At 45.8% G+C, this 15449-nt stretch overlaps 1 protein-coding gene across 10 annotated transcripts in view; it reads left to right on the top strand.

Annotated features, from left to right (window-relative positions):
• Window positions 1-15449, top strand: part of LPP (LIM domain containing preferred translocation partner in lipoma) — a 765001-nt gene that overhangs the window by 44664 nt on the left and 704888 nt on the right. For 3 of the 10 annotated variants that reach the window (XM_070371862.1, XM_070371861.1, XM_070371865.1), the window contains exon 2: window positions 2440-2540. The exons of 6 other annotated variants lie outside the window; for them this stretch is intronic. The gene's annotated coding sequence lies outside the window, so the exon portion shown is untranslated. Of the gene's footprint in view, window positions 1-2439; window positions 2541-13111; window positions 13255-15449 lie in introns of those variants that run through there. One more of the 10 variants, XM_005899655.3, reaches the window with a different exon arrangement.

Raw genomic sequence — 15449 nt, 5'->3', positions numbered from 1 at the left:
CGCCAGGGCTCCCTGTCTATCACCAACTCCCAGAGTTCACTGAGACTCACGTCCATTGAGTCAGTGATGCCATCCAGCCATCTCATCCTCTGTCGTCCCCTTCTCCTCCTGCCCCCAATCCCTCCCAGCATCAGAGTCTTTTCCAATGACTCAACTCTTCGTTCGCATGAGGAGGCCAAAGTACTGGAGTTTCAGTGTTACTATCATTCCTTCCAAAGAAATCCCAGGGCTAATCTCCTTCAGAATGGACTGGTTGGATCTCCTTGCAGTCCAAGGGACTCTCAAGAGTCTTCTCCAACACCACAGTTCAAAAGCATCAATTCTTCGGCACTGAGCCTTCTTCACAGTCCAACTCTCACATCCATACATGACCACAGGAAAAACCATAGCCTTGACTAGACGAACCTTTGTTGGCAAAGTAATGTCTCTGATTTTGAATATGCTATCTAGGTTGGTCATAACTTTCCTTCCAAGGAATAAGCGTCTTTTAATTTCATGGCTGCAGTCACCATCTATAGTGATTTTGGAGCCCAGAAAAATAAAGTCTGACACTGTTTCCACTGTTTCCCCATCTATTTCCCATGAAGTGGTGGGACCGGATGCCATGATCTTCCTCTTCTGAATGTTGAGCTTTAAGCCAACTTTTTCACTCTCCACTTTCACTTTCATCAAGAGGCTTTTGAGTTCCTCTTCACTTTCTGCCATAAGGGTGGTGTCATCTGCATATCTGAGGTTATTGATATTTCTCCCGGCAATCTTGATTCCAGCTTGTGTTTCTTCCAGTCCAGCGTTTCTCATGATGTACTCTGCATATAAGTTAAATAAACAGGGTGACAATATACAGCCTTGACGAACTCCTTTTCCTATTGGAACCAGTCTGTTGTTCCATGTCCAGTTCTAACTGTTGCTTCCTGACCTGCATACAAATTTTACCAGATTTCAAAGGTTTAGTATATAAAAAAAGTAAAACATTGTATTAATGGGCTTCTTAGGTGGCGGCTGCTGCTGCTGCTACTGCTGCTAAGTCGCTTCAGTTGTGTCAGACTCTGTGCAACCCCATAGACGGCAGCCCACCCGGCTCTCCTGTCCCTGGGATTCTCCAGGCAAGAACACTGGAGTGGGTTGCCATTTCCTTCTCGAATGCATGAAAGTGAAAAGTGTAAGTGAAGTTGCTCAGTCGTGTCTGACTCTTAGCGACCCCCTGGACTGCAGCCTACCAGGCTCCTCCGTCCATGGGATTTTCCAGGCAAGAGGACTGGAGTGGGGTGCCATTGCCTTCTTAGGTGGCACTAGTGTTTAAAAACCTGCCTGCCAGCGCAGGAGACATAAGAGATGCAGGTTTGACCCCTGGGTCGGGAGGATCCCCTGAAAGAGGACATGGCAACCCACTCTAATATTCTTGTCTGGAAAATCCCATGGACAGAGGGGCTTGGTGGGCAACAGTCCATGGGGTTGCAGAGTCAGACATGACTGAAGTGACTTAGCACACACACACATCTTATTAATAAATCTTGTGTTCATTATTTATGAAATGAATATGGGTATATTGGATTAAATAAAATATATTATTAACATTATTTTTGCCTGTTCCTTCTTGGCTTTTTAGAAAGGTGGCTGCTGGAAAGTAAGAAATTGCACTTGTGGCTTTCATTATACATCTCCTGGGCAGCACTGTTCTCAAGCTTATTGCCTAGTGGAAGAAGTAAGGCATACACTCACTTACCCTTCTCTGATAACATGCCATGCCTCTTCTTTGCTTCTCTGTCTTCATAGCTGTCTCTCCTTCTTTTGGCATCTTAGCCCATTTCAGTCTGACCTAAGCAGCTCTTGTCCAGGTCTATGGGGCTAAGTTCATTTCTTGTTAGCACTGCTCTGGTCTGGCTTCTGTGGTATGGTCATTCTTGACCATGCTTGCTCCTTGACTTACTTCATTCTTCCCCTGCATCTCCATCTGTCCTCATGGTTTCTTTGCTGGCCCTTGTCCCCACTCACATGCAGAGCTTTGTCTTCAGCTTCCTTCTATGTTTGTGTGCTCATGACCCTTAGGGGGTTATATTGGGTTTGGACCTCCTGAATCCCAGACTTACATATGTCAGAGCCTTTTGAATGTTCTGATTGGAAATCTTAATGTTAGCTTTGTCTCTTATTGATAGCATTATTACCTTGCTGATTGATAGCAATGTCTGTCTACTTAGTCAATCAAGCCTGGAAATTGGGACTCATTCTGGATGCTTCCTCCCCTTCAGCTATGTTTCTATTCATCCTCAGACCTTCTTGCATCAACCATGGTGACTCCTCATACTCAACCATTTGTTGTTTAGTCACTCAGTCGTGTCTGACTCTTTTGTAACCCCACGCGAACTGTAGCCCGCCAGGCACCTCCATCCCTGGGATTTCCCAGGCAAGAATACTAGAGTGTGTTGCCATTTCCTTTTCCAGGAAATCTTCCCGGTCCAGGGATTGAACCTGCGTCTCCTGTGCTGGCAGGCTTGTTCTTTACCACTGTGCCATCAAGGAAACCCTGTATTTACCTACTAGAGGTGAGTACACCCTGCCTGCCCACTCCACTTTTGCTGCCCTGCTTCAGTTCAGACTCTCGGCATCTCTCTTCTGCAGAGTTACAGTAATATTCAACTAACCTTTGTTTTCTGTTGTCACACTCCTTCATTCCATTCTCTGTTCTTCCAAAGTGATTTTCGAAAAACGTACACATCCATTCATACCAAATCTCTGTTTTAAAATCCTTTAAAGGATTAAAATTTTTTTCTCGTTGAGGGTGAAAATCCAAAACTCTTGCATAAGATAGAAGACTACTGGGAATTGGGTCCCAGCCTCTTTTCATCCTTATCTTACTCATCTCAGAGATCCTGTGCTGCTGGAATATACAGGGGATTCCCTGCAGCCTCCACAACTTAACACAGTTTCCTTGTCAAAATATCGCTCCTCTCCCACCTTATCTGGATAGCTCACAGGTTCCTTTCAAGACTTTGCTCTGATATCACCTCTGCTTGGAATGTACCTCTGACCTCCAGTAGTCCCACTTTCCCAATCTTTGTGATTTATTGCAGTTGGTTGCCTTTCCTTGAGGGCAAAGGTTATTTTCCTTTCTGTTTCTGTATCCTCAAGTCCAAAATAAGTGTGCAAGTGATGTAAAAAAGGGTAGAGATAAGGCATTGTGGAAATTGGATGGCAATTCAAGGTAGGTAGGAATGGGGGCAGGGAAGGCCCCAGGCGAAGTGTCATTTGAGCTCCACTTTCAAGTCTGGTGGCATTGGGTTGGGAGGATGCAGAGGATAGACGCCCTGGTGGTCATCATCACTGTGCTCCATTCTGCAGCACATAGGAATATGGACGGACCCCCGACCAGGACCATCAGCAGCAGAGTAAACTAAGGAGTGTAGTCTCAGGAGTCCATCTGGCCCAGTGTCTGTCTTTGGCCCTGAGCTAGACTCTAGAACTCAGCAGAACCTCCTTCCCCCTGGACAGGGCCAGCATGGCAAACTGGCGCCCCATCTTTGCTCATGATCTGCCCAGGAGAAAAGGAATGCAGGAAGGTTGCTTGAAGTTTAATCTTTACTTCTCCTTTGAAGCTGCCTTTCTGGAGAGCAGAGAGGTGACCTCAACGGCCAGAGCTGGAAACAGCAAAACGAGTCATTCCAGGCCCTAATGAGGTGCCTGAGGGACCCTTCCTGGGAGTGAGGGTCAGGTGAGGTCGTGCTGTGCCTAGGGTGAGTTTTGCCTCTGGGCTCCAGGCAGCACTGGAGCAGAGCTGAGCTAATTTTACCCACAGGAGCTGACTGTGCTGAAGGGCAGGGCTTATGACATTGGCTTTATCATCCTCTGATACCCAGAGAGCTCCCAAGGTGCAGCCCCGTTATGTCTGGACTGCCTTTCCTTTTCCCGTTTAGTACCTTTGTCTGTTAGGTATGCATATTAGGAAGCAGGACGCTGAGGTGCAGAGCTGTGGATTTGTTGGGAGGCCACGCAGCAGGGTTTGGATTCTGCCCCCACCCCTCGCTTATTAGCCGCCTGACCTTGGGAGAGTTACAGAATCTGAGTCTCAGTCTCCCCATTTGTAAAACAGGGCTTAGACCTGGCCCTAAGATTGCCCCTAGGTCACACTCTGGGTGATTCTTAGTAAACAGTCATTGTGTGCCAGTCACTCTTGCAGCTCGTTTGTTCATAGTGATCCACCGATCCTCTAAACAAACCGTGAGGAAGGTTAGTCTATTGCTATCCCTGGAGAACCCAGGTGGTTCAGTGAACGAATCTGCCTGCCAATGCAGGAGGCAAGGGTTCCATCCCTGGGTCAGGAAGATCCCCTGGAGAAGGAAATGGCAAACCACTCTAGTTTTCTTGCCTGGAGAATCCCATGGACAGAGGAGCCTGGCAGGCTACAGTCCATGGGGTCACAAAGGTCAGACACGACTGAGTGACTGAGCATGCACGTACATTTGACAAATAAGGAAGCAAGGACAGAACGGACCTTTCTGGAGGCCTCCTCTCTTGGGCTGCCAGAGCAGATGGCCAGGTGTGTAGCCGGTATGCCTTTGAGGTACAGAAGGATTCAGCAGCAGATCTGGAAAACAAAGAGGTCAAGTCAAAAGAGTTCTCAGGGAAGAGTCAGTAATTGTGCCATAAATGTACTTCATTTTATATCAGTAGAGTTTCTCTTGATCCTAAGCTAGTTAATGACACCTGTTGCGTATTTCCCTTTGGTCTGTTTAGCTCATCGCACTGAAGTGAGGTGTTTTTTTCCCTTCACAGAGGCAAAAGAGAAGGATTAGGTATAGACAGACATAGATCTCGAGAAGATCAGAAATAGATAAATGGATGGTCAATTAACTGATCTATTTTTTCCCCCCTTCTCGTGTGTATCAGGCTTAAGTGCAGGAAGGACATTTCACATACTTTAAATGGAAAGGGATTAATTCACAGAAAGAGATGCTAACAGAATTGTTGGAACGGTTGGAACAGTGGGAGCCAGAAGAAGTGGAATTTAAGAATTTATTCCGTAGTCACAATCCAGGGAGAAGGAAGATGGGATTAGGAAGCCCCTACGGAGACCGCTGTTACTTTTCTCAATATCCTCATGCTTATTGGCAGTACTCCATTATCAAGTGGAATGACACTTTGACTCATGATTCCAGGGTGTTGCTTGCCCGAAGAAATAGCAGTAGGAGACTTTAGCCTCTCTTCCACCTTCTAAGTCTCACAAAAGTACATCTTATTCCTGGAATCTGATCTACTAGTTTCAAGGGAGTATGGGAAATGTAGTTTTTGGCTGTCTTTTTCTGTGGCACAGGAAGGCCCTTCAGAGGGGGTAAGGGAACTTGGAGCCAATTGAGAAAGTGTATTAACCACTGACTATCATTTCAAAATACCCAAGGTTATTATCCCCAAATATTTAATATGTACAACTAATTCTAATACTATAACTGATAGAGTGTTCTACTTAATATTTTATTTAAATAAAATGAATAGCATTAATATACCTGATATACTTAATATCCCTCAAAACAGGTCATTTGTCCAGTGTCTGAAATGAATTCTCCTTAGTATTGACAGCAGTGGTTGATTTGTAATTTTCCAGCTCATTTTAATCTCCTCCTGAGAGTAATGCCCTGGACAGTTGTCTTGTTTACATAATTTGTGCATAAATGTTTATTAAACACTTACTGTGAGCCTGGTGCTGTGCTAGATTTGGCACTGTGGGCAGAGATAAGTCACAGATTCTCCCATTGGGAGCCCTCCCTGGAAAGAGAATTTGTCAAGTGCATAGTGAGAACAGTACGAGGAAGGCCACGATCCATGTCCTAGATAGCAGGCTGAGCAGCCAGAGGAGAGAGACTTCTGGCTGGACTGAGAAGCAAGGGCGGTTTCATGCAGGCTGACGGGGGCGGTGCATCACGTTAGGGGCTTTGTGGACATGGTGCAGTGTTTTCTGTCATGTCAGTGCTGGAGGCCAGACCACCATTGTCCTTTAGTGATCAGACCCAGAGATATTTGGTAATCCATGAGACACTGGAAATGACGGCCTTTCTTTAAAGATTGATCTCGTTCCAGCTGAGAACTATCAGTAGGCTTTGAAGGACGTGTAGGTTATCTTTATTTGATATTGGCTTGGAAAAGGGTAGCAGGTGAAGCATAGGCAACAGAAGCTAAGAATTCAGTCCGAATAAGGCAAAGAATATGTGCTGAGTGGCATTGGGAGGGAGTTTGTGGTGGAAAGAGAAGATTGAATCTGAGTTATTGAGAAGCTTGAGGTATTAGATAAGGCACTTGGACTTATTCTGTGGCCATTTAGAAACCATCGAAGCTATTGGTGCAGGGTTCTCAAGAGCAGAAACCTAGCTTCATCTTATTGCTGTAGATTAAAGAGATACCGGAGAATCCCAGGGACGGGGGAGCCTGGTGGGCTGCCGTCTATGGGGTCGCACAGAGTCGGACACGACTGAAGCGACTTAGCAGCAGCAGCAGCAGCAGTGATGCTTTTGAATGAACAAATGTACCGTACAAGTTGTGCACAGGAGTTGGACCGGTTGCCCCTTGAGTTTTGCCAGATCTAGGTTCCTGTGGTCCTAGGAGAGCCTGGCAGTCAGCATTTGAGCTTTAGGAAAACACACAGCGATGGCAGCATGGTACCCAGAAGTCTGGATGTGGATCCAGACGCGAGTGCTGTGGTCAGGCAGCAGTTGTAGTTGCCCATGCTAAAGAGAGAAGCTAGAGTCTTCAGAATCTTGAAGGAGAGGGATTCTTCCATTGCCCTCCCTCGTGAAGCCTACAGGCCATGTAAGATGCATACTGCGCAGTCCGCATTAATGCTTGTGCATCTTGAGCTTATTAAAAATCGCCAATCAAGCCAGCAATCTGCTGACAAGGTTCACGCACTGTGACCATGACTGCAGTTGTTTTCGGGAGCAGCCTGCTGTCTGTGTGGTGATGCTACCACATGGCGCTCCCTGAGCCGTCCTGTAGAGTCCTGGTGGCTTATTGACACCGGGGTCAGTCCCTGTTCCTTCTTGTGGGATGGGCGTGGGAGTTTGGGAGGGAAAGCTTGGGATGGAACTGACCAAAGACATAAGAGGTTACCCTTGTTAATTCCCCTCTAAGGCTGCATTTCTGAAATCTGATGAAAGGGAAAGAGAAAGGGGTGTGCAGATATGTGGGATGACCTCAGAGCCCTCATTTTGTGGCTCCAAGAAGGAAAGCCATGTTCCCAGGGCCATGCAGTGAGCTGGCTGGGAGGTCAGCACTTTTTTATAGCAGGGTTTCAATTGCATTCATCTCCTGCGGGAGAGTGTAGTGTGTCTGGACTCTGGTGCTAACCTGTGCTTGGCTATCAGCTTAGCTATTGACTATATTCTGGACTCTCAGGTTCCTCGTTAATAAAATGGGTGTCATGGTCATATCTTACATTAAGTGTTTAAAAAGGTGCAGCATGTGAAAAGCTTTGTTGACTGTGAAGAAATACAGAAATATTTCTGTAATGTGGATGTTATGGACCTGTAATTGGTGGGACCATCTTTAAGAGAAAGGATGGGGCAGTGAAGACACTGCTGCCTACACCCTGATCACAGAACACTCCCGGGGCTCCTTTTCCCCATGTTACAGTCAAGAGAGCTTGCACTTAGATTTGCAGGCACAGGTCTAGAGGGAAGCATGGCTAAATCTTAGAGTTGGGAGGAACTGGGAGCATACTCTTGCGTGGTATCCTCAATGACAATATCATGGGAGATGTGATTGGAAAGATGGGTTGGGGGCCCATGCAGGAGGCCCTGAGTGCTGGCCTGAGGGAAATTGGACATTATTTTTTGTGCAGTTCAGAGCACTGGTGAGGGGTCACCTGGGAAAGTCATGATGAAATTGGGGGTTTACTTGGCAGCACCTTCAGAATGTTCAGGGAACCTGGGGCAAAACTCAGGAGAGAGATAGGGAATTTTGTAGTTGGAGCAGGGACCTCAAGGTGGGATGATTCTCAAGTTTGGGGGACATTCTAAGTTATTTTTTTCAGTGGCTCAGCTTTTTATTTTAGGTTATAATAAAAATGATAATAGTTGTATAAATTTAGAGCTGTGAACCTGTCAAGAGTTTTCACACGCATTAACTCCCTGGTTCTATATAGCATCATGAGGAGGTAGAAGGTGGGATTGTTCTCATCCTTACTTTACAAATAAGGAACTTGAGGCTCAGAGAGTAGATGGGATTTCTCAGGTCACCCAGCTGGTCGGTGTGGAAGCCAGGTGCTAGGATGCCAAGTCTGATGCTTTGTCCTATGCCAGTGATCTGGGTCAGTGGTTTCCCAAACTCACCTTTTCCAACCTGAATATCTTGGTTGACATCCTTGGAGGCCTGAGATGGCCGTGGGTTTCAAAGTTCCCAGAGACAAGATGTAATATTTTCAAAGATGAGGTGTAGGGAATTCGGGACAGGAAATATGTTCCTCCCTTTAGCCCTTTGTTGTCATCATATTGTTTGTGTAGGTGGAGATGTTCATGAGAGCAAGGAAGGAAAGAGATGGACTTCTGCCACTTGTTGAACATCTTTTTTGCCCTGAATGCAGTGCTACTTGTTTTTTTTAAATCTGTGGACACACATATGTTTATAGATGTAGTGATCATAACATAGTATTTATTGTTGTACTCTGCTAAGCCACTTAGGTGTTAATTCTCATAAAAACCTTATTAGGTGGGTAAAAATATTCTTTCCTATTTTATAGATGAGAAGACTGAGGCTTAGGAAAATTTAAATACCTTGCTTCTGAGAACAGAGATCCTAAATAGATTATCTTCGAGGTTTTCTAATTTGATCTCTTTCTTCCCTGCTATACCAGGTATTGCCTGTCTCACTGGTAAAAATGTAGAGCTGCTTATCAAGGAGGTACATCTCTGGCCTCCCCCTTTTCCTGTCCTACCCGCTTTTAGTAGCTGGCCCAGATATCTGTCCCTCCCATCGAGGGGGACCGTTCTTAAGTCTCTTGTCCAGTATTATGGTTAGCCTTTCTCTTCCATGCTTGTGAGCTCCTTGAACTTGTCTGCATCTCAGAGTCCCTTTTTGTAGCATCCCTGAAGATGCAGGCACATGCTCAGGGTGGGAATCACACATCTATGCAACAAATTAACCGAGTGCCTTCCTCCAACATTAATCACAAAGAAGCAGATGATAAAATGCAAATCCAGAAAACAATTATTGAGCTGTGTGTGCATCAGCCTTGGGAATGGATTTCTGGGGATGATCTGGGCCCTCCATAAATGATGTGCATGACTTGGATCTTTGCAGGAATGGAATAGAATCCTGATGACTTTGGGGAAGGCCTGAAGGTAGCCAGACCCCACCTGTCCTCTCAGAGCCTCTTGCATGCCCTCTGGCCCCGGTTACCTGCAGAGGGACCTCTGGAATGGAAATGGGCTTCTCTGCAGCCTGGGCTGCCAGCATACCGGGCTGAGCCTCTGTGAACTGGGCCAGAGGTTTAATGGGCTGGAGATTTCTTTTGGAATCTGCAACTTGAAATATCCTGTACTCTTGATTAATTCATGCTTGGGAGCTTCCTTAGTGCTGTCTGGTAAATAGCTCCGTACCATACGTTTATTTCCCCATGGTCTTGTTGAGGAGAGACTGGAGCCTGTGTTTGTAACAACTTCTCCAAGGAAAACATCACAGGTCACGTTTTCGGAACTGAGGCTCTGAATGGGGGTTGGGGTCTTCCTAGTGCCCATCTCTATCATTTGCTTGTAGCCAAAAGGGGCGAGTTGGTCTTGAGTTGTCCTATAGATGTTTGTGATGTGGCGGTTGAAAATCTGACAGTTGCTGCTGAGTTTCAACTGCATGAGTGAGTAGTGTATAGACAGAACCCTGAAAGGACATCGAATCATTTCCCTTCAATTCCCAGAGCCTTGCTGTGTCTTTGTCTTGAGAATGACCTCAGTGCTTTTTTGTGTTTATAGTGGAATGCACAGTCATTGACAAGTAATCACAATAATCCTCTACACTTTGGTAACGTGTACGCATTTTCCAGAGGGTTTTGCTCACATTATCTCATTTGATTCTTATTACTGCCCTGAGTGGTAGACAGAGGGGCTATTTTCATCTCTAATTTTCAGCCTGTAAACTGAGGTTTAGAAAAGTTAAGCAGTTGGCCAGAAGTCGTACATTTTGTATGTAGAAGAATTTAGAACAGTAATTATAAATAGTCCGATTCAAATCAACATCCTTTTCACTACTTGCTGTTGGTGTGATCTTTGGAGTATACTTACATCTTACTTAGCCTCACTTTTCGTATCACTACAATGGGTATAACCCTCCAGGGATAGTTGTCAGTAATGATGAAATGAGACTGTCTGGAAAAGCACTTACTAAACAGTAAAGCATGTGATAATGTGAGGCATCATTATCACAAGTACCTTGAATTCAAAGAGTGCCACGTCAGAACAATGGTAGAAAAGAGCATTTTTCCCCCTATTTTGTAAGGACACTGAGGTCTAAAATGGTGTTGGCGGTTGTCAGGGATCACGAGCTCCCAGCCCTGTGATCAGCACATTGGCCCTGGTGCCCTGCCTGCAGGCCGCTTTGTTATCCTGAGAGCGCTGGTGTTGGCAGGGTCCTCTTTTCTTACAGAGCTTGCTCTCAGTGTTCCTTGGAACAGTCCTGTATCCTGGAGACAGTTTTAGGTCGGCCAGACTGGAGAGCAGGAGCGGGGAGCTGGGGACAGGATCTGCATTCCTGAGCTTCGTCCACAAAGGGTGGAAATGTGGTGTGGCTGATGGCGTTGAGGTGGATGAGGAACTGACCTCAAAGTCTGTTTTCTCTCTTTTCTCGTGCAGAATGGGCTGCTTCGCATTAACACTTATTGGAAAAACCCAGAAAAGATGGCTCTCAAGTTGGCAACAAATACTTTAGGAGTTAGTGGTGTGATATGGTCAGGAGGCAGCCCAGGGGATTGAAGAGTGAGATCTTGGATAACTTTATTTCTAAGTCCATATTCAATTACAAAAATTCCAAGCCTATGAGACAGACAGAGACACAGGTTGTTTGTATGGTTCTAAGAGGCAGAATAAGGAGCCAGAGTTTGAAGTCCTGGGAACCATGTTTATTTCCATATAAAGAAGAACTTTCTGCTGGAAAGATGGAATTTATAGCTGCAGAAGATACCGATCTCCACTTCACTGGAGACCTCAGGGATGCCTTGAGAGGGCTCAATAAATAGGAGAGACACTGGGCTCAGTGGCCTTTATGGTCTTTTCTTCACCTAAGATCCCAGAGCCAGTGGTTCTCAGGGGTCAAGAGGAAGAAAGACACATCTACATTAAAGAATGAAGGGTTGCTTTGTGAATATGGAAACCCATCTCCAAATGCTACTGGAAGAATGGAGGGTAGTTACAGACCTTTCATTCTGATTTTCATACCTATCCTGGTGGCTGCCTCCTTGCTCCCTGGTTTTCAGAGTTCTCAGGCCATTCTTGGGCAGCTATAAATATTTTCCATGGGATATCTCTTTCCTCTGCTGAAATGTTCCTGTTGGGATATTGGCAGGAACTCTGAGCTCCTGAAAAGATGACAGTCTTTCTGCAGAACCACCAAGTCTAATGGTTGGTTTAGTCTCAGTTACAAGTGAGGGACATCTCCTTACCCTCTTCAGGCCTACTTCTGGGCCCTCCTGGGAGTATTGCAGTGGCAAGAATTCTATGCTAAGTTCTGGTTCTGACATGTGGCAGGTTTTCCGATCCTGTTGCCTTACCTCGTTTACTTATCACTTATGTTTGTGTTCATTCATTAAATATGCAAAAAATAAGAAATATTTGCCATTTTTTCAGGTACTTGAGCATGCTTGCAAAAATAGAAAGCAAGTAATCAAAATAAACATCAAGATTATTTCGATAGGCTAGTAGAAGCTGCTTTTAGATCTGACATAGTTGGATGATTTGGGGATGTCTATTCAGTTTGTAGGTGAGAGAATATATAGTGCAGGAGAATGAATTTGTGCAAAGTGGGAAGGAGTGACTGATCTGGGTGCGAGGCTTGGGTCCTCTCGTTCCCTGGCCAGTGCTGTTTATTGCTTGATGGTTGCCTGGATATGAGTACAAGCAGCCTCATACTGAAGGCCCAAAAGCCAGTAAGTGGGTGATAATTCTGAACAATGGCTCATCTGACTTACAGAAAGTCTTTACAGCCAACAGTAGGGCAAGATCATGCTAAGGAGTAGAACCTCTGGGAAGCCAAGACATGGATTCCTTCTCTGAGCAGACCCCAACTTCCCCATAGTGCCATTTCCCCAGCATCTCATCTCTCTTTCTTTTCTCCTAATTCAGTCTGGAGTCATTTCAGATCAGATTCATCCCTAATTGACTTCACTGGCCCAATTTAGTCATCAGATACTTTTCAGGACCTTGGATTGGAATTACTCTTACAAACCAAGGGAATTACTCTTACCAATTAAATTGGGCATGTCACCCTTCTGTCCCTCTCCCCCGGTGTTCTCCTGGAAGTCTAGTTTTTTTCCTGTGTCTTCTTGCCTGGTGTCTTTGTTCTATGAAGAACTCATGCAAAACTAAGTTCCCAAGAAGACTCGCAGGCCAAGGAGTTAGGAATTGGGGTGTAAGGGTTGTTTGGGGACTCACCTGCCATCAAAAGAGCTGCAAGCTGGGTTTTTGATGATCTCTTCAGATGCAAACCTCCCCGACCCCCGCCGAACAACTGCCCTTCACACAAGTTAATAAGTTAACTTGATAAATGTACTTGTATTCTAGGTGGCCCCATTCCTGAGATGAACTTAAAGCCTTTCAACCCAGCCACTTCTCTGTCCTGGCAGGAGAGCCTTTTTCCTGTAATAGGAGAGCCTATGGAACAGCTAAGACTACTTCTTTGGGGTTAATCATTCACTCCCAGTAAGGAATTCTGTCTTTAGCGGGGCATGTTCTTCAAGTGCCAGAGGCGAGAAGGGTGATTTTTCTGACATCCTCCAGGCTGCTTCTCCATATATGGAAATGTTTACCCACCACACTGATCTATTGGAAGGGAAGGAGGTGACTCAGGGTTTAGGAGAAGCAGGATTTGAATTCTTGTTTCCAGAAACAAAGTCGCCCCCTCCCCCCTCCCCCTCCCCCTCCATTCCTTTGACCCTTGTTCTGGGAGCCAAGGAGAGAGTGTTTCAGCCCTTCCCCTCGGGCCTGGGGACCACCTCCTTGCAGTGGGACTCAGGGTGTGTGAGAGAGAGTGAGTGCCAGTGGAGGGCCGGCTGCCTGTGGGGCCTGACAGCGCGTGAGTACATCAGTACTGCCAGAGCCAGTGGCATCTGTGCCCGCAGACCCAGGGCTCAGAGTCCGAGGGCTGGCTGGCTTGGGCGGTGATGGGACGCGGCTGGGAATGTGGCTGCTTTCATTTGGGGAGTGGACGGGTGCTTCCCCAGGGGAATACTTCTCACAGTGGGATCTAGAGATGCACTCCGACTAAGGAGAAATTCTATTCATATATTAAAAATTAGACAGCTGTACCTTCTACCTGAGGCCTAGGTTAAGCTGGGGAGAAGGATAATTTGGGAGTGCTGTCATTGTCCGACAGCTGGGACTAGAGCAACAGGCCAGAGGGGATGTTTGTTAACCTTTGGGGAGGGCTAATTTTATCTTGAAAAAGCAGAGCTATGGTTGGACTTAAGAGTACGCAAAAGGTTGCTGTAGAGCACTGGCATGCCGTCCAGTCTGCAGTAGATGCCTGGTGTGCGGGACACTGTGTAAATGTGATGGACTGTCAGAGCTGGAAGGCATCTTAGGCACGATTTTATCGATCTGTTTCATTTTACAGGGTGATGGTGGGCAGGGGAGGCCCAGGGGCTCACCTGCCTCCCAAGTACATGGCTGGTTAGGGCGATGAGAATACACATCTTTTCACTCTCAGTTCTTCTTCCACTGCACTGAAGCTGCCCCTTAGGCAGAGGCGGAGAAGATGCCCATTTTGCAGATAAGGAAATTAGAACTCAACATGCCAGAGGTGCCCACACTTACTGATTTCATTTGTGAGACACTGACAACTGGAACCAAGTTCTCCCAGGTCAGATCTCTTTTAATTATGTTACATAGACTTAGAGCCCTGTCTTAGTTGGTTTTAAAAAGTTCACTTTTTTTTCCTTCTTTGATTTCTACTTACCTTTCTCTGCTTTCAGTCATGTGAATATGGTTTGAATGTGAGCTGCTTCCTTCTGATCTGCTTTGTTGCTGATTCTCTCTTTTTCCTGAAAGAGGATGATAGCTTGTCCAAGAGGAGGAACTGAATAGCGAACGCCTTTATTTCAGTTTCTTCTGTGGCACTGAAATTCTGCACGGGCCTTGAAAGAAACTGATCAGGGCTTTCCATTTTAGCCTCTACCAGTATTCTTAAAGCTGCAAGAATTTTGGAGTGTAATTCCCCACCACAGGTGAGTGCTGACTCTCAATAGATTTTAGACACACACACACATACACACAAACTTCTTTAGCTTTCTTTGATGTGACAGCAGCATTTGACAGAGACCAAGAGGGCACCACCCTGTTACAGTCCCCCAGATGCTACAGAGCCATAAAGAGTAACTCTTTGCAGTCAGATTAGTTTCTGATCAGCTTGGGGACCCTCCTCTAACGCAGGAAAGATGTTCGAGATGTATTTTGGAGAAGCACTTTGATGTTGGTGGCATTAGGTGGCAGATCATAATAGAGAGGAGAAAGTGCTCGAGACCTGAGTCTGTGTGGTGAGTGAGAAAGGGAGGGGAAGCAGTTCTCTAAGCTTCTCTGAAGCACTGGGGAGGTGGGGACTGGCCTGGGACTCCCAGGGACACGCAGGCACCCTGTTTCCTCCTTCCCACTTGTGCATGGGCCTGGTTTGTAGGCTCTGTTCACCAGGTAGGAGGAAGCCACCTTGAAGCCTGATGGCTTGGGATGTTTTCCCTTTGTGACGTGGTCGATGGGCACTGAGAGGTTAGGGTTGATAGTACCAATGGGAATACTATCCCTACAAACAGGGAGAACTGAGGTGCACTGACTGCTCCCTGGGTGCCGAGCACCAGGCTGAGCACCTGACCTACATTAATTCTCCATGATAGCTACCTGTGAGTAGGTACTATTTTTTGGTATGTATTTATTTTTTGAAAATTTTATCTCATTGAAGTATAGTTGTTTTACGATGTTGTGTTAATTTCTACTGTACAGCCAAGTGATTGAGTTGGCTCAATTTTTAATTGTTTTTGATTTTGGTTGAATACACATAACGGTTTTTACTGTCTTGACCATTTTTGAGTGTACAGCTCAGTAGTGTTCAGTACAGTCTTATGTTGGTCAATCAGTCTCCAGAATGCTTTTTATCTTGTGGACTGAAACTTTGTATCCATTTAACATTTACTTTTCATTCTCCCCTCCCCCAGCTCCTGACAACCATCCTTCTGTTCTTTGTCTCCGTGGATTTGACTTCTCTAGGTATCTTTGCAGAAG

This window comes from Bos mutus, chromosome 1, assembly GCF_027580195.1.
Source record: "Bos mutus isolate GX-2022 chromosome 1, NWIPB_WYAK_1.1, whole genome shotgun sequence".
NCBI lineage: Eukaryota > Metazoa > Chordata > Mammalia > Artiodactyla > Bovidae > Bos > Bos mutus.
This window is presented reverse-complemented; position numbering and strand designations above follow the sequence as displayed.